The sequence below is a fragment of the Indicator indicator genome, chromosome 7 (assembly GCF_027791375.1).
Source record: "Indicator indicator isolate 239-I01 chromosome 7, UM_Iind_1.1, whole genome shotgun sequence".
In the NCBI taxonomy this organism is placed as follows: domain Eukaryota; kingdom Metazoa; phylum Chordata; class Aves; order Piciformes; family Indicatoridae; genus Indicator; species Indicator indicator.
Window position 1 is genome coordinate 34634188 of NC_072016.1, and position 25586 is coordinate 34659773.

Genomic DNA, 25586 nt, shown 5'->3' on the forward strand with positions numbered 1-25586 from the left:
AGTCCAGGGGGACGATCCCTGCCTTGTCCTGCTGGCCACACTACTGCTGGCAGAGCCCTTGGGCACATCCCCCACCTAGGCTTTGTTTTGCTGTAGCTGCATCTACTTTGCTCCACCAGCCTTTATTTTATGTATTTTTCTTTTTTGGCAGGGTGCTGTAGGAAGCACATCTGCACCCAACAAATCATTGCTGGGTTTGTGGTCCAATTTGCCAACGACAGAAAGATTCTCTCTTCAGCAAGAGTGATATTTATAAAGTCTGAGAGGATTAGCTAGGCATCTTTTAGCAAGTCAATAAAGTATTTTATGATCAATTTCAGCTAGCCCCAGCGTTTCTGCAGGTGATTGGTCTCTTGCTTCTGACAGGAGGTTTGGTGAATCTTCACTGATGTGAATGAGAGCTGAAGGGTCTCAGCACCTGACGGGGATTAGGTGGTTGAAAACAGCAATCAATTGCTGCAAAGTCCAACTTCTGATGAAGCCTCAGCAGCAGAAACAGCCAAGTGTTCAGCCAGGATAAATCAGGGAAGTCCCACTGGGTTTAGCAAAGCTAGCTTACATCCCTGGGAGGCATCATCTGCTCCTGAGATGCTTTTGAGACAGCCTGTTTGTGTGTTTCTGAGTCCCTGTGTGTGTTTTTGTTTTTCTGAGCAAAACAGGCCAGCCATGAAGAACAAAATGCAGAATGATCCAGAAAGTCTTTTTAATTCATAGATTCATAGAATGGTTTGGGTTGGAAGGGACCTTAGAGATCATTTAGTTCTAACCCCCCTGCTGTGGCCAGTGACACCCTTCATTAGACTAGGGTGCTCAAGGACTCATCCAACATGGCAGATGAGGTGAAAACCAGATCTTTTCAACCTTATAATTAAACACATTTCCAAATTTCCACCTAATTTAGAGAGGCTTCACTTAGAATCATAGAAGCATTGAAGTTGGAAACAGTGTCCCAGTCCAGCACACCCAACCACGATCCAACTCTACCAAAATCTGGTGCCAAACCATATCTCCAGCACCTTCTTAGACTGGAGATTAGGAAGAAATTCTTCAGAGTAAGGGAGGGGAGGCATTGGATGGGTGGGGAGGTTGCCCAGGGATGTTGTGGATGCCCCTCCTTGGAGGTATTCAAGTCCAAGTTGGATGAGGCTTTGTGCAGCCTGGTCTAGTGGGAGGTGTCCCTGCCCATGGCAGGGGTTGGAACTGGATGATCTTTAAGGTCCCTTCCAACCCAAACCATTCTCTGATTCTTACAGCTTAAGGGTGCCTGTGGTGATGCCTCATCTTGGCTTTAGAAAAATAAATCACTCATAGCTAGGAGGTATTTTAAGATGCAGCTGTTGCTCAATACAGCCCATAAGATGATGCTGATGTTTATATTCAGCAGCAACTGATAGTGATTTCTCACCCCTGAAGATTCAGCCACTCATAGCTCAAAGCTGGGAACTAGAAGCAGCCAGAAGGACAAATTAATCAATGAATTAATAAAAAATGGAGCAGTTTTAGTGATATAAAGAGGAATATATGTTACTGCACAAGTGCCTGTGGTGTTGCCTCTGAATGCTGAGGGTAAAACACTGTGTTCAGTGTGTTTGCTTTCTCTTCTGCAGGTTCTTGATATCCCAGAATCCCAGCATGGGGGTGTAGGAAGGGACCTCTGGAGATCATCCAGTTCAACCCTCCTGCTACAGCAGAGCCACCCACAGCAGCTTGCCCAGGATCACAGTGCCCAGGTGGGTTTGGAATCTCTCCAGAGAGGGAAACTCCACAACCTCACTGAGCAGTCTGCTCTGTGACTCCTGCACCCTACCACTAAAGAACTTTCTCCTCCCGGTCAGATGGAAACTTCTGGATTCCAATTGGCACCCACTGCCCCTTGTCCTGTCACTGGGCATCACTGACAAGAGTCTGGCCCCATCCTCTTGTCCCCCACCTTTTAGCTCTTGCTGAGCATTGATCAGATCCCCTCTCAGGCTGCTCTTCTCCAGGCTCAAAAGCCCCAGGTCTCTCAGCCTTTCCTCCTCACAGAGATGCTCCAAGACCCTCAGCATCTTTGTAACCCCCACTGTACTCTGTCCAGTATTTTCCTGTCTTTCTTGAACAGGGGAGCCCAAGACTGGACCCAGCACTCCAGATGAGTCCTCACTAGGGCAGAGTAGAGTGACAGGATTTGATCCCCAGGGTTTTGGAGTTCATGGACACAGCTGCCAACTGCTGCAGGGAATTTTTCATCTGAATCAGGCAGGAGGTACCTCATGCTGCATCCTGTGGGAGTAGACATACCATGGCATGAGCATTTGTAGCTGCATAAAGAGAGGATTTAAGATGTTCTACTCTTTATTTGCCTATAAAATTTTCATATCTGAGGTGGTATCAAAGGTGTTCTTTTGGCTTTTGAAATTTTTTAGACTTGTTTGGTGTTTGGATGGGGGGGGGGGGTGTTGTGTCAGTAGTTCAGTATCTGGAGGAGCAGCATTTCAGCAGCTCAGCCTAAAAAAAAATCAACTGTTCCTTTTGTAGCTGTCAGAGTGTGCTTGGTACAAGGTGTGCAGAGCAAAGAGCTGATTTGGCTTATGGAAGGCTCTTTAGGAGCTCATTCTGATGGCTTATCCCACAAAATGCTTCTTGCTAGTGTAGGGGATGTTTAATCTCCTGCACACTGAGTCTTTCTGAGGAACAAAATATATGAACTGCTCAAGGTTTAAATTCTTTTAAGAAGAAAATAAGCCATCAGCAGCAAGAGCAACATAAAAAGCACTGCAGCAGGAGGAGCAGACACTGTCAGCTCACCCTAAGCATGGTGAGGTGGATTGAGAACAGGCTACACAGGAGAGCTCACAGGGTTATGAGCAGCACTGCAGAGTGCAGTTGGAGACCAGCAGCTACTGATGTTCCCCAGGGGTCAGTACTGAGTCCAGTCTTATTCAACATAGAATCACAGAATTGTTTGGGTTGGAAAAGTCCTCTAAGATCACTGAGTCCAACCTTCAACCCAACACCACCATGGCCATTAAACCATGTTCCCAAGTGCCATGTCCATATGTTTCTTGGACATCTTCCAGGATGGTGACTCCACTGCCTCCTTGGGGAGCCTGTTCCAATTCCTGACCACTCTAGGTGATCCTGCTCTGGCAGAAGGTACGACTTGAGGGATCTTTTAAGGTCCCTTCCAACCCCTAATGTTCTGTGATTCTGTGGGGATAGAGTAGACCTAGACTGATGATGATACCAAAGAGGGAGGAATGTCTGACACCCCATCAGGCAGTGCTGCCATTCAGCAAGATCTGGACAGGCTGGAGAGCTGGGTAAAGGGGAACCTTATGAAGTTCAACAAGAATAACTGTAGAGTCCTACACCATGGGGAGAAGTAACCCCCATGCAGCAGTAGAGGTGAGGGGTTCACCTGCTGGAAAAGAGCTCCATGGAGAAGGACCTTGGAGTCCTCGTGGACAACGAGTTGCCCATGAGCCAGCAGTGTGCCCTTGTGGTCAACAAGGCAAGTTGTTTCCTGGGATGCAGTAAGAAGAGTGTGGCCAGCATGTTGAGGGAGGCTCTCTTCCCCTTCTGCTCTGCCCTACTGAGGTCACAACTGGAGTACTTGGTCTGGTTCTGGGCACTCCAGTTCAAGAGCAACAGGGAACTACTGCAGAGAATCCAAGGGAGGGGACTGGAACATCTGTCTGATGAGGAAAGGCTGGGAGACCTGAGGCTGTTTAGTCTGCAGAAGGCTGAGAGGGGACCTTCTTAATGAATATGTGAAGGGTGGGTGTCAAGAAGAAGGGACCAGACTCTTGTCAGTGGTGCCCAGTGACAGGACAAGGAGCAATGGGGGCAGACTGGAACCCAGGAGGTTCCATCTGAACAGGGGGAGAAACTTTCTTGGTGTGAGGGTGCTGGAGCCCTGGAGCAGGCTGCCCAGAGAGGTTGTGGAGTCTCCTTCTCCGGGGACTTTCAACACTCATCTGATTACATTCCTGTGTGACCTTCTCTAGGTGATCCTGGTTTGGCAAGGATGTTGGACTGAATGATCTCCAGAGGTCCCTTCCAGCCCCCACTGTTCTATGATTCTATGCTTTTTGCTCAAGAGATGTAACCCAGTTCAACTTTTAAATCAATTCAGCTCATACGATTCCATGGTGGCCACATAGGAGAGTCTGGTCCTAGAGTAAGGAGGATGAAGAGTGGGCAACAGGGAGGCTGTCCCCTTAACAGGAAGAAAGGGAGCAGGGAATAACTAGATTGTTTTTCCTTTCCAGCAAGGGACAGAGTTGTGGTTTTGTTTTGTGCTTGTGATGTGTGTTTTTCTTTTTTTTTTTCTTTTTTTCTTTTTGTCCCTGAGGGAAATAGCAGATGGTTTGAAAAAGACAGAGGAGGTTTGGCTGAGGTTTGAGTGCTCTCTGGTTGGGGAGTTTGGCAGGCTCCTGGTCATCTGCTCTGTCTGGGAGGCCTCTTAAGAAATTCATTGCTACAGGAGGGAGGGAAAAAAAAAAAAAAAAAAAGCTCATTTAGTTTCCCAGCACAGCTTGTGTAGCCTTGTGAGGGACAGCAGTGATGTCTCAGCAGAGCCAGGAGGAGTGTGGCATGGCAAGAGCAGGCAGCTGGCATTTTCCTTTCTCCTGCTTTTGCATTTGGGTTGTTTTCTGAAGAATAAATGATTCTTGCAATGACAAGTTCAAATAATATAACATACCAGTCTCCTTCCCAGCCTTGAATAGATACTTAGAGAGCAACTTCTGTTAAGCCAGAGCTGGGAAGTGTCTTTTCAAAGAGACAGACAATTTAAAGTTCTTTTCCTGAATGACAAAGATTTTCTGGTGGTAAAAATTGCTGTTCAGCCTAAGGGTACTTTGAATGTAGCTCCTGGTTTTGATAAACAGAAATGGAATGATTTGTGTGCTGCAACAGAAAGAATCCTTATTTTTACCTCCTGGCTTGTTGCTGGGCTCCCCAGTTCAAGAGAGACTGGGAACTACTGGAGAGAGTCCAGTGGAGGCTCCAGAGATGCTGAGGGGCTTGGAGCATCTCTGTGAGGAGGAAAGGCTGAGAGCCCTGGGGCTGCTGGAGAAGAGCAGCCTGAGAAGGGATCTGCTCAATGCTCAGCAACAGCTAAAGGACCTGTGGGGGACAAGACTGACTGACTCTTGTCAGTGGTGTCCAGTGACAGGACAAACTGGAACCCAGGACATTCCACCTGAAGGTGAGGAGAAACTGATGTGAGGGAGCTGGAGCAGGCTGCCCAGAGAGGCTGTGGAGTCATCTTTGGAGAGATTCCAAACCCACCTGGACATTGTGATCCTGGGCAACCTGCTGTGTGTAACCCTGCTTTAGCAGGGGGGTTGGACTGGATGATCTCTAGAAATCCCTTTCCAACCCCCTCCATACTGGGATTCGGGGATTCTGTGATTGTTGGGCAGTGTAGGTCTTCCCTCCACTTCCCAGCCCAAGGAAGAACACCTCTGCCCATGTCCTTACCCCCACCTTTGACAGATGAGGTCTTGTGTTCATCTCACTCCTGCTCCCAGTGCCATGGGCAGGGACACTTCCCACTGGACCAGGTTGCTCCAAGCCCTATTCATCGTGGCTTTGAACACATTCAGGGATGAAACATTCACAGCTTCTCTGAGCAACCTGTTCCAGTGCCTCACCACCCTCACAGGGAAGAGTTTTTTCTTACTTCTAATCTAAATGGAGTCTCTTTTAGTTTAAAACCATCACCCCTTGTTTTATCACTACACTCCCTGAGTGTAAATCTTACATTTCCTCAGGTAATATCTTTGGAGTTGTTTCCCTGACTCTCTGTCATTTTAATTTCTTCAGTGGATAATGTTTTTTTTTCCTTCCTGTTAAACTAAAATATTTCAGATCCTCCTGATATATCCAAGAGAAAACAGCTTGCCTGTGCAGCAGATAAAAATATATCTTCTTTTGTTGCCTCCAATTCCCTTAAACATGAAAAAAAGGGATTGGAAAAGGAAGCTGTAAGAATATTTCCTGCAGGCCCTGGTTGTGAGGGTGAGCATTGTTTGTGCCATGAGGGGTTTTTGTTTGTTTGTTTTATTAAGAAGGAAAAACAGTTTGCAGCTTACAAAAGATCAGAACCGTGTTGCAAGGTTGGATGTTAAAGCCAGAGGCACACAGAGATCTACAGATACTTTTATTTCATAGAGCTAAGTAATTTCTCTTCCCACAGCTGTTTTATAAAGAGGAAGGATTGTTGTAACATGTCACAGCAGCATGGCTCGAGGTCTGACAGCCCATGCTGTCAGCATGGTGTGATGGGTGGTTTAGTAGTCATGAGGTCTTGGGTGACAGGTTGGACTTGATGATCCTTGAGGTCTTTTCCAGTCTTATTGATTCTGTGATTCTTCTGTGTGATGGTCTCATGCTGGGTGTGATGCTCTCCATGGCAGATCATACAAAAGGCTGGGGAAAATCTTTTGCTCTGTCTGTGCAGCTCTGTCTGGGGTTTGTAAACCTGGCCGGAATTCCTTCCTAATATTCAGTGTCGCTGTTGTGGTGGACACATACACTCTTGTGGCTGCAAACAGAGTAGAGCCTTTATTGCTTTTAACAACACATCTTTAGATGTTTTCTATGCTATTGTGGCTGCCTCTAACTGGTTAGCAGGTTGGTTTTAATATTCTGATTGCTTATTGCCATATCGCTATGGTCATAGCTATTTATGTCAAGCTACACAAAGGCATCACAGTATCACAGAGGTTGGAAGGGACCTCAGGAGATCATCAGATCCAAGCCCCCTGCCAGAGCAGGATCACCTAGGATAGTCCACACAGGAATGCATCCAGGTGGGTTTTGAAAATCTCTAGAGAAGGAGACTCCACAACCCCCCTAGGCAGCCTGCTCCAGTGCTCTGTCACCCTCACTGTGAAGAAGTTTCTCCTCATGTTGAGGTGAAATCTTCTATGTCTAGTTTGGACCCATTGTTCCTTGTCCTATCACTGTGTACCACTGAAAAGAGCCTGGCCCCCTCCTCCTGACACCCACCCCTCACATATTTATAGAGATTGATCAGATCCCCTCTCAGTCTTCTCTTCTCCAGACTAAACAGCCCCAGGGCTCTCAGTCTCTCTTCACAGGGGAGATGCTCAAGGCCCCTAATCATCCTCGTGGCATAATTCAAACCCTCTATTTCCCTGGTGCTCTTTGTCCTTGCAAACTATCTGTATCAGTTCTACTCTGGGACCTTCCAAGTCTTTATGGATACACAGTAATTTGTCCAAGGTTAATTTCTTCATTCCCAGGCAAGGAATCTGCAGACCAGCCGCAGTTTCCCACGATTCAGGTTTCTCTGGGTGAAGAGTTAGTTCTCCTGCTTTAGAGAGAGGTTTTTACCATCTCAGTATCACACAGAATCATAGAGCTGTAGAGGTTGGAAGAATCCTTTGAGAGTTCAGCTGCTCACCTGTAGCTCACAATCCCACCACTGCTGTTAATCCACTGCCACTAAGCCACATCCCTCAGCACCACATCCATGTGGTGATACCTCCAGGGACAGTGATTCCACCACCTGCCTGAGCAGCCCTATTCCAATGCCTAAGAACCTTTTCTGGGAGGAAATTTTTCCTCATATCCAGCCTGAACCTAACTTGGCGAAACTTGAGGCCATTTCCTCTTATCCCCAGCTTTCTCTTGCAGATGTCATCCATGGGCTGCAATCCCTTGTTGGGCAGTTGAGGGTCCCCTGTCTTGGCCACTCCTCCCTGCAGCTGAAGCCCAAGATGGGGCATGAGATGGGACATAAGCTGTGGTAGTGTCCTTGGTGTGGCCAGGAGCAAATCTCAGGCAGAGCCTTTGTGCAGCTCAGCCCTTGGCAGGAACTCTCCCCATCAGCTTCTCCCTGCTAGAAGCAGCCCCTGGCTGTGCAGCCCTGCCCTGAACTTCATCAAGTGGCTCCCTGAGCAGAGTCTGAGCTGGGAAGTCCCAGCCCTGACCAGAGCCAGCTCTGCTCCAGCTCACAGCAGGACAAATGTCTGGACTCTGGTCCTTGGTGCAGTACTTGTTAGTGCAATTAAACCCACAAAAATAATGAGAAAAAGAAGGATACTGGAGTGCCATGCTCCAAGCATTTTCCTGTTGGTGTGAGATGAGAGCATTCCTGAGGACGAGCTCTGCAGGTCTGGCAACAAAATTACCTGTGGCCATTCCAGCTGCTGAACCTGCTGGTTATCTTAAGTCATTGTCACCCATGTTTTGTCCATTGCCCTATTAATTTCTTCCCTTTGAAGTGCATTTGTTACTATGGAGACAGGAAAAGAGTTCAGGAAAGGGCAACCTGGCATCGTGGATGGGGGCTCAGAAAGAAATTAATTGGTGGAGGGACTGGAAAATTAGGTGTTGAATGCAGATAAAGAGGGGTCTTACATAAGAATTAGATATTTGCAACATAAGAGGATGAATTTCTTGTCTTCTTTTGGAGGTTTATTAGAATAAGCTGGTCTAGAGGAAGGTGTCCCTGCCCATGGCAGGGTGTTTGGAACTAGACCATCTTCAAGGTCCCTTCCAACCCAAACCATGCTATGTTTCTATGAATGTGTGACATTAACAAATGGAAGAGATGACTCCTTGTTTTCAGAAGAGTAGTGGATTTGAGGCTGTGGTTGAATTGTCTGCAGCTCTGAGCAGGGTGAGAGCAGAGTTTTCTGAAAGCCAAGCTGAGACCTGGAGCTTTAATTAGAACAGAAAGGAACTGAAGTGTTTTTGATGCATATCAGCTTCGAGGCATCAACGACTCTGGGTGGAACAGCTGCTGCACAGCCATTTGCCAAAACACCTCCATTTAGTTGGACAAATGCTGCAGCATTTGCCAAATCATGGACAAGGCAGACACTGATTCCAGATACAAGGTCTTGCTTGCTACAGCAATCACTCTGGGGCCAAAGAGTTCCCATGTACGTTGGAAGCAAAGCACTGTGCCTAAGTGACTTAAACCAGCTTTGTTCTGCTGCAGGAGGTGCTGAGTCTGAGCACCAGGAGAAAAAATGGTGTGAAATGTTAACACAGCTGAAGCAGAAAAGCACCAAAACTGTGTTAAGATGTCTTTATTCATGGATTCCAATGTGACAAGTGGCAAATCATTGGAATACTTGTTGTGTCAGTAAATTCTTGCAAAGCAGCATAGAAACCCAGCGTGGTGAGGGTTGGAAAGGACCTCTGGAGATCATCCAGTTCAACCCCCCCTGCTAAAGCAGGGACACTCGCAGCAGCTTGCCCAGGATCACAATGTCCAGGTGGGGTTGGAATCTCTCCAGAGAAGGAGAATCTACAACCTCTCTGGGCAGCCTGCTCCAGGCCCCCAGCATACTCACAACAACGAATTTTCTCCTCCTCTTCAGATGGAACCTCCTGGGTTCCAGTTTGTGCCCATTGCTCCTTGTCCTGCCACTGGGCACCACTGACAAGAGTCAGGCTCCATCCTCTTGCCCCCAGCCTTTTAGCTCTTGCTGAGCATTGATCAGGCTGCTCTTCTCCGGGCTCAACAGCCCCAGGGCTCTCAGCCTTTCCTCCTCACAGAGATCCTCCAGGCCCCTCAGCATCTTTGGAGCCTGCCCTGAACTCTCTCCAGTAGTTCTCTGTCTCTTGAACTGGGGAGCCCAGAACTGGACCCAGCGCTTCAAATGTGGCTTCAGCAGGACAAAGTAGAGGGAGAGGAGAACCTCTCTCAACCTGCTGGCTCTTCTGAATGCCCCCCAGAAGAGCACTGGCCTTCTTGGCCACAGGAGCACACTGCATTAGAAATTTCCCCATGAAGGTACCTAAGGATGGAAGCTCCTTGCTAAAAAACCTATGTCATGATAACATTTTGCAGTGCTGTGGGCAGTGGCACCAAATTAAAGACACTAAATTCTATTACCTGAAGTTTATTTAGCAATTTGAAGCCTGCAAACCCAGCATGCTGGTGGCACATTCCCTAAGCTCTCTAAGGCCAAGGAGGGCTGGCTTTGTGGTGCAGAAAGGTGGTGGTATATATCCTGGACTCCCTAGGACCAGGCTGTATTCTGTGATTCTGTGAGCAGCTGAGGGGACTGGGATTGCTCACCTTGGAGAAAAGGAGGCTGAAGGGAGATCTTCTGACTCTCTACAACTCCCTGAAAAGAAGTTGGAGCCAGGTGGGGGTCAGTCTCTTCAAAGGAACAAGCAATAAGACAAGCAGAAATGGCATCAAGTTGCACCACAGAAGGTTGAGGTTGGATGTGAGGAGCAATTTGTTCCCCAAAAGGGCTGTCAAAGCCTGGCCAAGGCTGCCCAGGGCAGTAGTGGAATCCCCATCACTGGTGGGGTTTCAAAGCCATGGAGATATGGTGCTGAGGGACATGGTTTTGTGGTGGCTTTGCAGTGTTGGGTTAAAGGGTTGGGCTCTATGATCTTAAAGGTTTCTTCCAACCCAAAATGATTTTCTGATTCTGTATTGTGTTGTTGAGTCTCCTCATGCTTCATTGATTCTGTCTGTAGTTATGGGAAGCTCTGCCTGGAAGGTTTCTTCTTTCATTATTGTTTAATGGCACATCTCTGCTGGAGTCACAGGCTCTTGCTAAAAAGTGTGCAGAAGGCAAAAAATCACTTGAAAAGATATTTTACCCTTGGTTTGTCCATCCTCATCACATGAGGCTCTCTGCCAGGCAGCCCTGTGTGCTCTGTCTGGGAACTATTTGGTCTTGGAACTATTTGGTTGGAGAATTTTGGGTCTTCCATGGGGATTTTTACTTTTGGGAAGTAAATTGGGTCAGCCTGGTGATTTGAGGTGAAGAAAGCCAGTGGTGTGATGTATTGAACCCTATCAAGGATGCAAATTCATTGCACCATGCCCTTTCTACTTGTCCATTTTTCCTGTTGCTCCTAAGGAAAGGAATCATAGAATGATTTGGGTTGGAAGGGACCTTATAAATCATCTAATTCCAGCCCTTCTGTTGTAGGGTAGTTGTGGGCAATGTCTCCTCAACAAGTTCGTTGCTCCAATGCTTCTCAAAATCTAACTCTGCTCTGGTGAGACCTCACCTGGAGTACTGTGTCCAGCTCTGGGGCCCTCAACACAAGAGGGATAGGAACCTGATGGGGAAGGTCGAGAGGAGGGTCACAGAAATGGTCAGAGGGCTGTAGGACCTCCCTTGTGGGGACAGAGAGAGAGCTGGATCTGTTCAGCCTGGAGATATGGAGGCACCAGGGAGACCTCAGAGTAGCTTTTCCATGCCTGAAGGCAGCTGCAAGAATGCTAGGGAGGGGCTGTTTCCAAGGACATGTAGCACTAGCACAAGGGATGATGGTTTGAAACTAGAGCAGGGTAGATTTAGATTGGACATTAGGAGGAGGTTCTTTACTATGAGGGTGGTGAGGCACCAGAACAGGTTGCCCAGAAAGGTGGTGGATACCTCATCCACGGAGGAATTCAAGGTCAGGCTTGATGGGGTTCTGAGCAACCTGATCTGGTTGGGCATGTCCATGCTGACTGCAGTGGGATTAAACTAGATGACCTTTTGAGGTCCCTTCCAACCCAAACCAGTCTGTGAACCTAATGATTTTAACCTTACTATAACTTTCAGGTGCTCCAAGAGGTCAAAGCAATGACTTTGTTGTCTAATAAAAATTGTTTATGCTAGGAGCAAACCTTGCTGTATTGATGGAATAATGAACATAAGGATGTATCATAGAGTCATAGAATGCTTTGGATTGGAAGATCATCCAGTTCCAACCCCATGCCATGGACAGGGACACCTCCCACTAGAGCAGGTTGCTCAAGGCCTTATCCAACCTGGCCTTGCACCTCTCCAGGGAGGATACATCCACAACCTCCCTGGGTAACCTGTTCCAGTGTCTCACCACACTTTCTGTACCTCTTTAAATGCTTTGGTTCAGTATCTACGCTAGATATTAAATACAATCTCATCAAATAGGTGGCTACAGAGAATTTCAACAGACACAATATCAAGGTAAGAGAAAAATAATAAACCCACCCCAATTTCTTTTCTAAAAGCCCTGTGGAACCAGGGTACAACACAGCAAATATGACTGTTTGCCAATAATTCTCTCTCTTTTTTTTTTTTTTTTTGTTCTTTAAAGCAATCTAGGCAAATCTCTGCTGAATTCATTCTGCCAGTTATGGGATTTGTGTCTCTGCTAAATGCAAAATTTAATTCAGTGCTGAGTTGTTGCAGATTTAAAATCAAAACTTCAGCACGTCACCGAAATTGGGCTGCTTCTTATTAGTCTGAGGTGAAAAAGAGTCTAATTCAATCAAATTCACAGGCATCAATGCTACATTGGGGCTTACTAAAGAGAAAATGTGATTTTAATACCAAGAAAAAGCTACAACATCAAGGAAATTTATGCAAATGTAACAGTATAACATAAAAAGAATCACCTCTGTGTTCCAGAGAAAGTTAGGAAGGTCAAATGGGATGGTACTTCTCCTTCTGTCAGCAGCACAGGTACAATATGCAAACACAAAATGGAAGTGGAAAGTAGGGAGTTTGGGGGTCCCACCAGAATGTGAAGTTTGATTGTTGTAGGTGCTGAGTACGTGGAACACTTTGTCATAGAACTGTAGAATTGTTTGGGTTGGAAAAGACCTCCAAGATCATTGAGTCCAACCATCAACCCAACACTACCATGGCCATTAAACCATGTCCCCACAGTTCTTGAACACCTCCTGGGATGGTGACTCTACTACCTCCCTGGGCAGCCTGTTCCAATGCCTGACCACTCTTGCAGCAAAGAAATTTTTCCTCATGTCCAAACTAAACCTCCCTTGGCTCAATTTCAGGCCTTCTATTCTCATTCTATCACGTGATGGGCTCTCACCTGGCTCCAACCTCCTTTCAGGGAGCTGTCATATGAAGCAAGATGGTCTGCAGTGTACAGTTGGTGTGTGGACCACATCCATGTGATGTGCTTTGTTCTGTGTGTTCATGACCAAGAAACCATGGCTTGCAAGAAAGGTTTGAAAGCAGTGGGATCCTGAGTGTGGTGTTGAGGATTGTGGATTAACTATGCATGGGCATTAAGCCCTCTCCTTGCATCCTCTTGCATCCTCTTGCATCATCTTGATCAACAGTTTGTACTGTTGCAGGAAGGTACAAAACCATCTGAAGTGTTGGCTTGGTGAGAAATGAGAGGTTCTTCATCATGCTGTGAGGCCTGGATCATCTCTGTGTGGAGGAATGGCTGAGAGACCTGGGGCTGTTGAGCCTGCAGAAGAGCAGCCTGAGAGGGGATAATCAATGTTCAGCAAGAGCTAAAGGATTGGGGGGACCCAGGGTTCTTGGATGTGGAAGCTCTTCTGCAGCTGACAACTGAGCAGGTCTGAACAGAGCACACGAATAATTCCACACAAGGAATAATGGACTTTTTAACCTTGAAATATTATAAGCTCACCCTGAGCCTAAGGTGTCAGAAGAAATCCTTGTGTGTGGTTTGAAATGGTTTTAAGACAAGCGGTGATGTTCTTAATACTTTCTCCCTTCAAATCTAAAGATTCAACTTTTCCCCTTAAAAAACCCTGGGACTCCTGCCCATGAAGCTGACCTGGTGAGGAAGATATTTGGGATTTTATGGCTTTCCATTTTTAGCCATTTTCCCAATGCAAAATTTGGATTTATGGTCTCCTGTCAGACCCTATGGATAGGGAATAATAATCAGGTCCCAACGTTTTCTTGCTTTACAGCTTCACCTAAATCTTGATTAGAGTTTGCAAGTAGTGAAATAACCTTTGGCATGAGGCACTTAGGAGGTGGTGTAAAACCCTCTGACCACTGAGGGAAGGCTGAGCTCCAGCAGATGCTCAACCAGGCTCTGCACTTCCCCTCAACTCTCTTTTTGCAGGCATCATTCATCCATCACTTCATTTAAATCTCTTCATCATCACTTCATTTAAATCTCTTCATCATCACTTCATTTAAATCTCTCTGCCTGGATGATCAGTGAAGGAAAAAAGAGAAGGTGGATGCACTTGAGACCCTGTCCTTGTAGACATTCAAGATCAGACTTGATGTGGCCCTGGGCAGCCTGATCTAGTTGGAGATGTCCCTGCTTACTTCAGGGAGGTTGGACAAGATGACCTTTGAGGGTTCCTCCCAACCCAAGACAGTCTGTGGATCTGTGATCTTGTGCTTCAACAAGAAACTGGAGGAAATCCTGAGAGGCATAGGTAAGGCTGGAGTATATTGTCCTCTAGCATGAAGATTGCAAGGGAAATGTTTTTTTCTTGTTGGAAAGCAGCTCTGTGGAGAAAGACTTAGCAGTGTTGGTGGCCAGTGGTCTCCTGGAGTGCATGAAGAATGTGACCAGCAGGATGAGGGAGGTTCTCCTGCCCTAGTGAGGCCACAGGTAGAGCACTGGGTCCAGTTCTGGCAGAAACTGGAACCCAGAAGGTTCCACCTCAAGGTGAGGAGAAACCTGTTTGGTGTGAGGGTGCTAGAACCTTGGTACTGGCTGCCCAGAGTGGTTGTGGAGTCTTCTTCTCTGGAGAGATTCCAAACCCACATAAATATTGTGATCCTGGGCAAAGTTGCTGTGGGTGCCTCTGCTTTAAACAGGGAGGTTGGACTGGATGAACTCCAGAGGTCCCTCCCAACCACCACCATGCTGGGATTCTGTAGCTTTGGCCTGCTGTGTTGAACAGTACCATGTCTGACAGAGAAACTCCAACCAATGGGATATGGATTTTGTGTTCTTTCTTGTCCTGTATTTCACACCCACCTTGCCCATGCCTCCTGTTGGCTCTGACTCTGCTTCAAACATCAGATGTAGTGATTGAAGATTCCCAAAGCCACACAGGGCTCACACTTGCCTGTGAGTAGCTGGTTGCTGTGAAAAGGGTGTTCATGGTAGAACATCTCTCTGATCTTTTCAAGCTGACAGAAACCATTACTGCTGCTTTTGTGTGGTGGTGACGATGTTGGAAATGACACTTAGTGATGTCTTGCCACCTTCAAGTCTCTGCAGTCTGTCTGTCTTTTTGCTTGTGCTTTGATTTTACTCAAATATATTTATCATAAATCTTTACAAATGTTAGGGGCTGCTGTTAGTCATCTGTCTCAGATCTTCCATTGAAAGCTAAGAGAAATCCACCCCCAGGACATTTGGAGGGGGTGGAAATGAAGTCTTTGAGTGGAGGGGGAATTGGGGAGGGCAAGGAAGCAAGTAAACACCTGAGGCAAAGCCATGTGTGCTTGTCATTAAATTAACTTAGAATTATAGGATTGTTTCAATTGGAAGAGCCCTCTAAATCATCAAATCCAACCATCAGCTCAACACCACCAGGGGCATCAAACCATGTCCCAAACTGCCACATCCACAGGTTTCTTGCACACCTCCAGGGATGGTGACTCCACCACCTTCCTGGGCAGCCTGTTCCAATGCCTGACCACTCTTGCAGCAAAGAAATTGTTCCCAATCTCCAGCCCAAACCTCCCTGGCACAATTTCAGGCCATTTCTTCTCATTCTACCACCTGATTCTAGGGGGAAGAGACCAACCTCCACCTGACTCCAACTTCCTTTCAGGGAGTTGTAGAGAGTAATGAGGTCTCCCCTCAGCCTTCTTTCCTCCAGGCTGAACAATCCCAGTTCCCTCGGCTGCTCCTCACCAGACCTATTCTCCAGACCCTTCCCCAGCTTCATTGCCCTTCTCTGATCCTACTCCAGCCTCTCAATGTCCTTCTTGGACTGAGGGGCCAAAAACTGAACCCTGTGTTTGAAGTGTGGCCTCACCAGTGCTGAATAGAACAGGGGGACAATCATTGTCCCATTCCTGCTGGCCACACTATTGCTGATCCAGGCGAAGGTGCTGATGACCTTCTTGACCATCTGGGTGCACATTGGCTCATCTTCAGCCACTGTCAAGGAGCACCACCAGGTCCTTTTCCACCAGGCAGTTTCCAGCTATTCTGTCCCAAGCCTGGAGCATCCATGGGATTGTTGTCACCCAAGTGCATCACCCAGCACTTGGCCTTGTTGAATCTCATACAGTTGGTGTTGGCCCATCAATCCAGCCTGACCAGATAGCTCTGCAGGGACCTCCTACCCTTCAAGCAAACTTGAAGATTTTGCTTAATTCTGGACCTGAGGGAGGAGCCAAGCTGAAATAAACAACCATAAACAGCCATGAATGGCTGAAAGCAGTCCTTGGTCTAATTACCACGGGACATGTTTCCTGTTGAAAAGAATCATCATTAGTAGTAGGTTGAACTTAAAACCTCTTGCATGGTAGTTATTAAATTCCATGACATTTCAGCTTGATTAACTTTCTGACAGATATGACTCAGGGCTGCTGCAGGCAACCTTCTGAGGTGGATGGAAGATCTGATGACCTACCCTACCAACAGTCCCAATTATTCAATCTGAAGAAAATGTATTATAAAACCTCATTAGCAGAAAAAGAAAAAAAAAAAAACCAACTGATACAGACATTGCTTGATCTTTTTCTCTTTTAATGTTAGCTGAGATGAAGGAATGAGATGGAGAACACAGCATCCTCCTGCCCCAGAGGTTTGTGACAGAGCAACGAGAGGTTTCCTGAGCTCCAGCTCTACCTCTGCCCTCACAGTGAGATTTTACAGGAGTTAATTATGACCTGTGTACAGAATATTCATTTTTTAGGTGGTTATTATTTTCTTTAACATTTTCATTTATTTTTTTCCATTGCCATCACAATATAAATCTCCATTCTGGGTTCAGTTTTGGACCCCTCAATACAAGAAAGACATTTTACTGCTGGAGCAGGCACAGAGAAAGGGCAACAAAGCTGGTGAAGTGTCTGGAGAACAGGTCTGGTGAGGAGCAGCTGAGGGAACTGGGGTTGTTCAGTCTGGAAAAGAGGAGGCTAGGGGGAGACTTCTTGACTGTCTAGAACTCCCTGGAAGGAGGTTTTAGATGGGTGGGAGTTGGTCTTTTCTCCCAAAGAACAAGTGATAGAACAGCAAGAAATGGCCTCAAGCTGCACCAGCGCAGGTTTAGGTTAAGCATGAGGAACAATTTCTTCCCCTAATGGGTTGTCAAGGCCTGGAAGAGGTTGTCCATGGCAGTGGTGGAGTCCCCATCCCTGGAGGGGGTTCAAAGCCCTGGAGATGTGGTGCTGAGGGGCATGGGTTAGTTGTGACCTGGCAGTGCTGGGTTAAGGGTTGGGCTTGATCTTAAAGGTCTGCTCCAACCAAAACAATTCTATGATTTCTGTTTCCATCACTATTGCCATTTCCATTCCCACCAGCAATCAAGGATTTCAGATGACCACATGGTTTAAAGTGGACCAACTTCTCCTCATATACTTTGTCAAGTTCCCAACACAAAAGTAGGATAAGGGTAAAAGATTTGGATCCCCAGTTGCTGATATTTTCCTAATTGATTTTGGAAATATTATTTATATATTTTGAGTGAAATAAGTGGAAAGCTATCATGGTCCAATGTGATTTCACAGCCCAGAAGCCAGCTATGTCTTAGGCTGATCTCCAGCAGTGTGGGCAGCCAATGGTGGGAGGGGGTTCTGCCCCTCTGCTCTGCTGAGACTCCACTGCAGTGCTGGGGCCAGCTCTGGAGTCCTCAGCACAGCAGAGACCTGTTGGAGAAGGGCCAGAGGAGGCCACAGCAATGATGGGAGGGCTGGAAGCCTCTGCTGTAAGAGCATGCTGAGAAAGTTGGGGTTGTTCAGCCTGCAGAAGAGAAGGCTCCAGGGAGACCTTCTGGTTGTTTTGTAGTGCTTAAAGGGGCCAGAAGAAAGCTGGGGACAGACTTTGAGCAGGTCCTGTTGTGGCAGGACAAGGGGTGATAGTTCAAACTCAAAGAGGGAGATTCAGACTGGAGAGAAGGAAGAAATACTTGACCCTGGAGGGTGGAGGTTGCCCAGAGAGGTGAGAGATGCCCCATCCCTGGAACCATTGCAGGTGAGGTTGTTTGGGACTCTGAGCAACCTGCTCCAGTTGCAGCTGTCCCTGCTGACTGCAGATGTTTGGACTGGATGAGCTTTAGAGGTCTCTTCTAACCCAAACCATTCCATGGTTCTATTATTCTGTATTTTAATGGCTTGAGGTGTTGGACTGATGGTTGGACTTGATGATCCTAGAGGTCTTTTCCAACTAGAGCAATTCTATGATTCTAGAAGTCTTTTTTCTTCCTTTTCTTCTTCAAGTAATAACAGTAACAACAACAATGGCTTTTCCTGGCATCTATTTTTTCCCAGTTAAAATGACCATTTTTCACCATCAGTACCTTATTTCCACCCTAAACAGCTAAGAGATAATCTAACTATGATTAGTGATAATTAGTTTTCCCGCTTTAATACCTCAGATCCTGGCTAAGGAGTTGGTAGATAATTAGTATTTAACCAATTAAGCTTTGGGCAAGTTCCTGAAGACAGCTCTATGATGTTTTTTTGTCCCTGACAAATTCAGTGAATCTAGTCATTTAACAGCTCTAAGTAAAGGAGCTGGTCAAAGGTGTCTGTTTTTGTTTTAATTTTAATAGCAACTCCAGGATTTCATCTTTCCTTCCCAGCTGTCTTCCCAGCTCTGTCTGATTTCACATTAGACCTTGTCAGATTAGAGTTGTTAGATTATGGCTGGGACTCCTGGTGACCCCACAGTGCTTATTTCCACTTATCCTTAATGTAAAATAGTAGAAATACTGCTCTGTGAATGGTCATAGAATCATAACATCATAGAATTGTTTCAGTTGGAAAACCCAACCATCAGCCCACCACCACCATGGGCATCAAACCATGCCTCAAAACACCTCTTGGGATGGTGACTCCACCACCCCCCTGGACAGCCTGTTCCAATGCCTGACTGCTCTTGCAACGAAGAAATTTTTCCTAATGTGCAACCTAATCTCCCCTGGCACAATTTCAGTCTATTTTCTCTCCTTCTATCACCTGATATTAGGCTCCCCCCTCCTGGCTACAATCTCCTTGCAGGGAGTTGTAGAAAGCAATGAGGTCTTCCTTTTCTCCAGGCTGAACAACCCCAGTTCCCTCAGCTGATTCTCTCCAGACCTCTTCTCCAGACACTTCACCAGCTTTGTTGCCCTTCTCTGGACCTGCTCCAGCCCCTCAATGTCCTTTTTGGAGTGAGGGACTCAAACCTGAACACAGGATTCAAGGTGTGTCCTCACCAATGCTGAGTGCAGGGTGACAATCACTGTCCTACTCCTACTGGCCACATCATTCCTAACTCCAGGATGCTGGTGGCCATCAGTATGGCAGTCCTTCCATTTTTACCTCGTGGTCTCTGGCCACATCCTGCAGTTGATTGTTGTAGCACCTTGGTTTGAGTCCTCTGTGACAAAGCAGGAAGGTGCTCCCCTTTCTGGAAGAGGAAGATGGTTAATAAATGATTTGTGATTGTTTGAGGAGGAAAACAAAATTTCATGGCTTAATGATTCCATCTTTGTTTCTGAAGGCACAGCTCTTGTGTGATGAGTGAGCTAAAACAGGTTAATTTTGTGTTGATTGCTAATTGATGTACAAATTGCTACTGATTTTCCTTTCTCCTTTCCTTTCCTTTCCTCTCCTTTCCTTTCCTCTCCTTTCCTCTCCTCTCCTTTCCTTTCCTCTCCTCTCCTTTCCTCTCCTTTCCTCTCCTCTCCTTTCCTTTCCTCTCCTTTCCTCTCCTTTCCTCTCCTTTCCTCTCCTCTCCTCTCCTCTCCTCTCCTCTCCTCTCCTCTTCCTCTCCTCTCCTCTCCTCTCCTCCCTCTCCTCTCCTCCTTCCTCCTCCTCTTCCTCCCCTCTCCTCTCTCCTCTCCTTCCCTCTCCTCTCTCCTCTCCCTCTCTCTTCTCCCTCTCTCCCTCTCTCCTCTCTCCTCTCTCCTCTCTCTCCCTCTTCTCCTCTCTCCCTCTCTCCTCTCTCTCTCCTCTCTCCTCTCTCCTCTCTCTTCTCCCTCTCTCCTCTCTCCTCTTCTCTCCTCTCTCCTCTCTCCTCTCTCCTCTCCTTCTCCCTCTCCCTCTCCCTCTCCCTCTCCTCACAAATTGCATGGACTCCAAGGGAATTTTAACCTTCTTGTCTAATGATCCTTTCTTGCAGTTGACACAATGGCCACCTACTAGAGGTGCCTGGATGCTTTGGTTTTGAGATGTCTTTGAGTGTGAAATAATAACCCAAACCATCATTTGGACCCCAGGTTTCTCCCATCCCATTTAGTTGAATCCCTCACATGGTGACAGGGGACAGGACTCTTCTGGTGGTAGGTGAAGGTCACCAGATTTCAGGGACTTGCTATATCTCACACACCAGTTTAATTTGATGGTCAGGTATAGTTCTGTGAGAAGAATTCCTTAAACATTGGCTTCTTGTGTAGAAAGATTTTCTTTCCAGACTTCTCAGCTCATGGCTTTTGTTATCCTCATTTAGGTTTTCACCACAGAGTTGTTGCTTTGCAAGTCATGATAGATGTACAAAGCCAAGTGCAAGGTCCTGCACCTGGGTCAGGGTAATCCCAAGCACAAATCCAGGCTGGGCAGAGAATGGACAGAGAGCAGTCCTGAGGAGAAGGACTTGGGGATGCTGGTTGAGGAGAAGCTCAGCATGAGGCATCAATGTCTGCTTGTAGCCCAGAAGCCAATCATGTCCAGGGCTGACCCCCAGCAATGTAGGCAACAGGTGGAGGGAAAGGATTCTGCCCCTCTGCTGTGCTGAGACCCCTCTTGGAGTCCTGGGCCCACCTCTGGAGTCCTCAGCACAACACAGAACTGTTGAAATAGGTCCAGAGGGGGCCAAGAAGATGATCTGAGGGCTGGAGCACCTCTCCTATGAGGACAGGCTGGGAAGGTTGGGGCTGTTCAGCCTAGAGAAGAGAAAGCTCTGGAAAGACCTTAGAGCAGACTTTCAGGGCTACAGGAGAGCTGGGGAGGAAGTTTTGGCAAAGGCATGGAGTGACAGGAGGAGAGGTGATGGTTTCACACTGCAAGAAGCTGGATTTAGATGAGACATGAAGAAGAAATTCTTTCCCATGAGGGTGGTGAGGCACTGGAGCTGGTTTTCCAGAGCCGTTGTGGAGGTTTCAACCCTGGCAGTGTTCCAAGCCAGGCAGGAGGGGACCTTGAGCAATCTCATCTTGTAGGGTTGGAACTAGATGATCTTTAAGGTCCCTTCAAACCCAAACTGCTCTAGAAATCTGTGCTAACTTAGTAACAGCACTTTAAAGGCAGGTGGAAATGAGAAGTGCTTGTCCTGTGCCTCATGTGGTGTCAATCAGACCTGAAGTACTGAGATAAAAGCTGGAAGATGAGGGAGCAATTTGAGGAGTTTTGCTTGGAACATGTGGAAGCTGGTCTAGCTGATAAATGAGTCTAGGGGAAAAAGTAAGGACCATCTTTATGGAAATCTGAGCTGTTTATGAAAACATCAAATCTTTATGAAATTATCTCAGAAAACAAACAAACAAACAAACCAAAACCTAGAAAATATGATGAGTAAATTCATGACCAGCTTGACCTACTCTCTGTGTGATTCTACCTTCAAAAGTGTCCCACCTGAAGGACTGCAGGAGGAAGCCCAAGGTAGGAGCTGTGTGTGTGTGTGTGGTTAATCACCTTGTTTCTACAGAAACTGATTTATCTCTCCTGAAAGCAAACTCCTCTTTTATCTGCTCTTCCACTCGCTCTAAACTTACTTCCTGCATGCAGGCTGAGGGGAGCACACCACGAGACTGCTCTAATTAAGACATGCTGGAGCAGAGTTAATTGTCAGGCTTTCTTTCTGATACTGACAGGAACCTGTGATAATTATTATGCAGTTAGGGTAATTGACGTGCAGTTAATGTGGTACCTGCTTGCAAAGAGCCAGCCAAAGGAACCAGTGTAAGCAGAGAAGAAATTACCCTGAATCCCAGCATGGTGGGAGTTGGAAGGGATGGTTTGGCATCATCCAGTCCAACTCCCCTGATAAAGCAGGGGCACCCACAGCAGCTTGCCCAGGATCACAGTGGCCAGGTGGGGTTGGAATCTCACCAAAGAAGGAGACACCACAACCTCTCTGGGCAGCCTGTTCCAGGGCTCCAGCACCCTCACACCAAAGAAGTTTCTCCTCCAATTCAGATGGATCCTTCTGGGTTCCAGTTCATGCTCATTTTCCCTTGTCCTGTCACTAGGCACCACTGGCAAGAGTCTGGCCACATCCTCTTGCCCCCCACAGATCCTTTAGCTCTTGTTGAGTGTTGATCAGATCCTCTCTCAGGCTGCTCTCCTGCAGGCTCAACAGCTCCAGGTCTCTCAGCCTTTCTTCCCCACAGACATGCTCCAGTCCCATCCTCAGCATCTCTGTTGCTTCAGTGGATTCTCTCCAGTAGTTCCCTGTCTCTATTGAACTGTTCAGGATTTGGTTTGGAAGGAACCTTCAAGATCACCTAGTTCCAACTCCCCTGTCATGTGCATTGACACTTCCATAGACATAGACTAGGTTGCTCAAGGCCTCATCCAACTTAGCCTTGAACATTATCACTAATTCTTTCAATAAGAAGTATTGAAGCTATTAATATTTACACTTCTTTTTCCTTTGGCTAAGAGTAGAACAGAGGTGTTGAAGGAAAGGAAGAGTAAACAGGCTCAAGAGTTTATGTGGTTATTTGGGGGGTTTGCAGCAGAAGTAAGTTCTGAACTTCTTTTTAAAGGAGAAAACAGTGGGTAGAGCAAGAGTGTGACATTGAGACTTCTAGATTTGCCTTTTTCTAGTGACAAAGTCCTCTGGCACTTGTGACACAAGTGTCCCATCTGCAGAAAGCTCACCTGATCAGTGAAACTCTTCATTGGGAAGATGCTGGTACAGAAAAGGATGTCACAGAAGTTGTGTATCTGACACAGGTTCCTGTAACATGCTGATACCAAAGAAAGATACTCTGTCAAGCTCAAATCCTCCTCAAGTGGAGGTGTGATCTTCCCTGTAGCCTCTATTTCATCTCTTGGGATGTCACCTGAGCATGGTGGCAGGTGGCTGTCCCCGCGAGCGACACCTGCTCCGTAACCTGCGTGATCTCCACTCTTGTCGTGCTCCCATGAGTCAGAACATTAGGATTTGATGTGACATCCTAATAGCAGAGCTCAGAAAGGTGTCAGCTGGATGTGTTCAAGTGGCAGGTAGGAAAAGGAGAGTGATGATGGATGGAGCAGGTGAGGAGCACAAGAAAAACATCTGTGTTATTTTATCAATTAATGTCTAAGTGGAGTAAGAGGAGAACTGAGGATGTCTGTCATCTAACAAGGAAACACAGCACAGAATGGCAGGGTTTGAGAGGGACCACTGGAGATCAGCCAATCCAACCCCCCTGCTAAAGCAGGGGCACCCACAGCAGCTTGCTGAGGACCACAATGGCCAGGTGGGTTTAGAACCTCTCCAGAGAAAGAGACAGAGCATTGATCAGATCCCCTCTCAGGGTGCACTTCTCCTGGCTCAATAGCCCCAGGCCTCTCAACCTTTCCTCCTCACAGAGATGCTCCAGGCCCCTCAGCATCTCTGCAGCCTCTGCTGGACTCTCTCCAGTAGTTCTCTGTCTCTCTTGAACTCAGGGGCTCAGAACTGGACCCATTATTCCAGTTGTGTCCATTATTCCAGTTGTGTCCTCAGTAGGACAGAGTAGAGTGGGAGGAGAAACCTCCCTTGACCTTGTGGCCACGCTCTTCTTCATGCACGTCAAGATACCGTGGCCCTCTTGGCCATGAGGGCACATTGCTGGCTCATGGTTAATATCCTCTTCTCCAGAAGATGTTTTTTTTTTCTTTTGGTCCTTCATTTCTTTCTTGCCTGTTTCTAGCTTTTAAAGTGGTGATGGTTCAGGATGTACACATGGGCTGCCTTGAACATGGCTTTAAAATTTAACCAGTTCCACTTTGAATGCCACAAAGAAACATTTCCTGGTGCTGCTTTGAGGACCTAATGCTGTGGCTACATCTGAGGGGCATTTTTTTTTCTTCTTTTGGGGGGGTGGTGGGGAAGAGGAAATAAAACCACAGTACTGCAGGTGGGAGCCGTTCAAACCCCCGTGGGTGGTGTCAGCAGTTACCTTGAGTTGGGTGCAGAAATCAAATCTGATGGAGCTCTAAAGTCTCCATCCAAATGAATTCTTGGCTATTCAAGTGAAGAAAAATGATATTGTAGAGGTGCCAGAAGTGTTTGAAAGTGACTGTTTCCCAGACTGATTTCATCAACTTAATTTGACCATGCACGAGCGCTGTGGTGGTCTGGTAGAGCAGGTTGAGCTGTTAGCATGCAGAGAAGGAGCAGAAACTGCTTCTCTCTGTCATTGACAGATGGCTCATTTCATACAATCCCATCAGCAAGTGGAGTGAAAAAAAAATAACAAAACACCAAAACCAACAAAGCCAACAAAAAGAAATTCAGTAAGTTTCTCAAGGGGTCCTGGGTTTGAGCTACAAAGACCATGAATCTTCCAGCACCTGAAGGAGGCCTGCAAGAAAGCTGGAGAGGGACTGTTTACAAGGACCTGTAGTGGTAGGACAGGGGACAATAGTTTGAAACTGGAGTAGGGTAGGTTTAGATTGGACATTAGGAGGAAGTTCATTACGACGAAGGTGGTAAGACACTGGAGCAGGTTTCCCAGGGAAGTTGTGAATGCTTCCTTCCTGGAAGTGTTCAAGGCCAGGTTGGAGCAACCTGGTCTAGTGGAAGGTGTCCCTGCCCATGGCAAGGGGTTGGAACTAGATGATCTTTGAGATCCCTTCCAACCCAAACCATTCCATGATACATAGGGTTCTCAGAAGGACAGTTTGTAGCTCCTGCTTCTCCCCAAGTGCAGAGCTTGGAGTGAGCTGTGCCTGTCTTCACAGAATCACCATGGATGGAAACTACCTCTAAGATCATCAAGTCCAACCATTCCTTGTGACTTCCTTTCCTCTATATTGCTACTGTAATTGCTTACACTGCTTTGATGGTTTTCATTTGTAAATCAGATGGTGGAGTGAACAACTCCTCTGATGGAGAGCTTCAGAAGATGTCTATGTGATGATGCACCTTGTGTTGGAGAAACCTTTCAGATCATTAAGACCATGGGGAGAGTCATCAGAAACAGGAGGGCAAGAAAATTCTGAACAGTGGGTCAACTTGATTCTTCTCCCCCTCTGTTCCACCTTGGTGAGGCCACATCTGGAGTCCTGGGTACAGTTTTGAGGGCTCCTCAGTTTGAGAGAGATGGTGTCTTGTGGGGGGCAAGAGGATGGAGCCAGACTCTTGTCAGTGATGCCTAGTGACAGGACAAGGGGCAAAGGGCACAAACTGCCACCCAGGAGGTTCCATCTGAACAGGAGGAGAAACTTGTTCAGTGTGAGGGTGCTGGAGCCCTGGAGCAGGCTGCCCAGAGAGGTTGTGGAGTCTCCTTCTCTGGAGAGATTCCAACCCCACCTGGCCTTTCAGATCCCAGGCAAGCTGCTTCTTTAGGAAGGGGGTTAGACTGGATGATCTCCAGAGGTTCCTTCCAACCCCCAGCATTCTGTGCAGTTCTGTCAGTATCCAAATTTGAAGGTGAGGAATGGGTCAGGTTTACTGGTAAAAGCTCTTGAGAGTTAAATTGTGAGGGAAACAGCTTGGGTTTTGGGGGCATTGAAGGTAACAGAAACAATTACTCCATCCTATGGTTAAAGAAATCT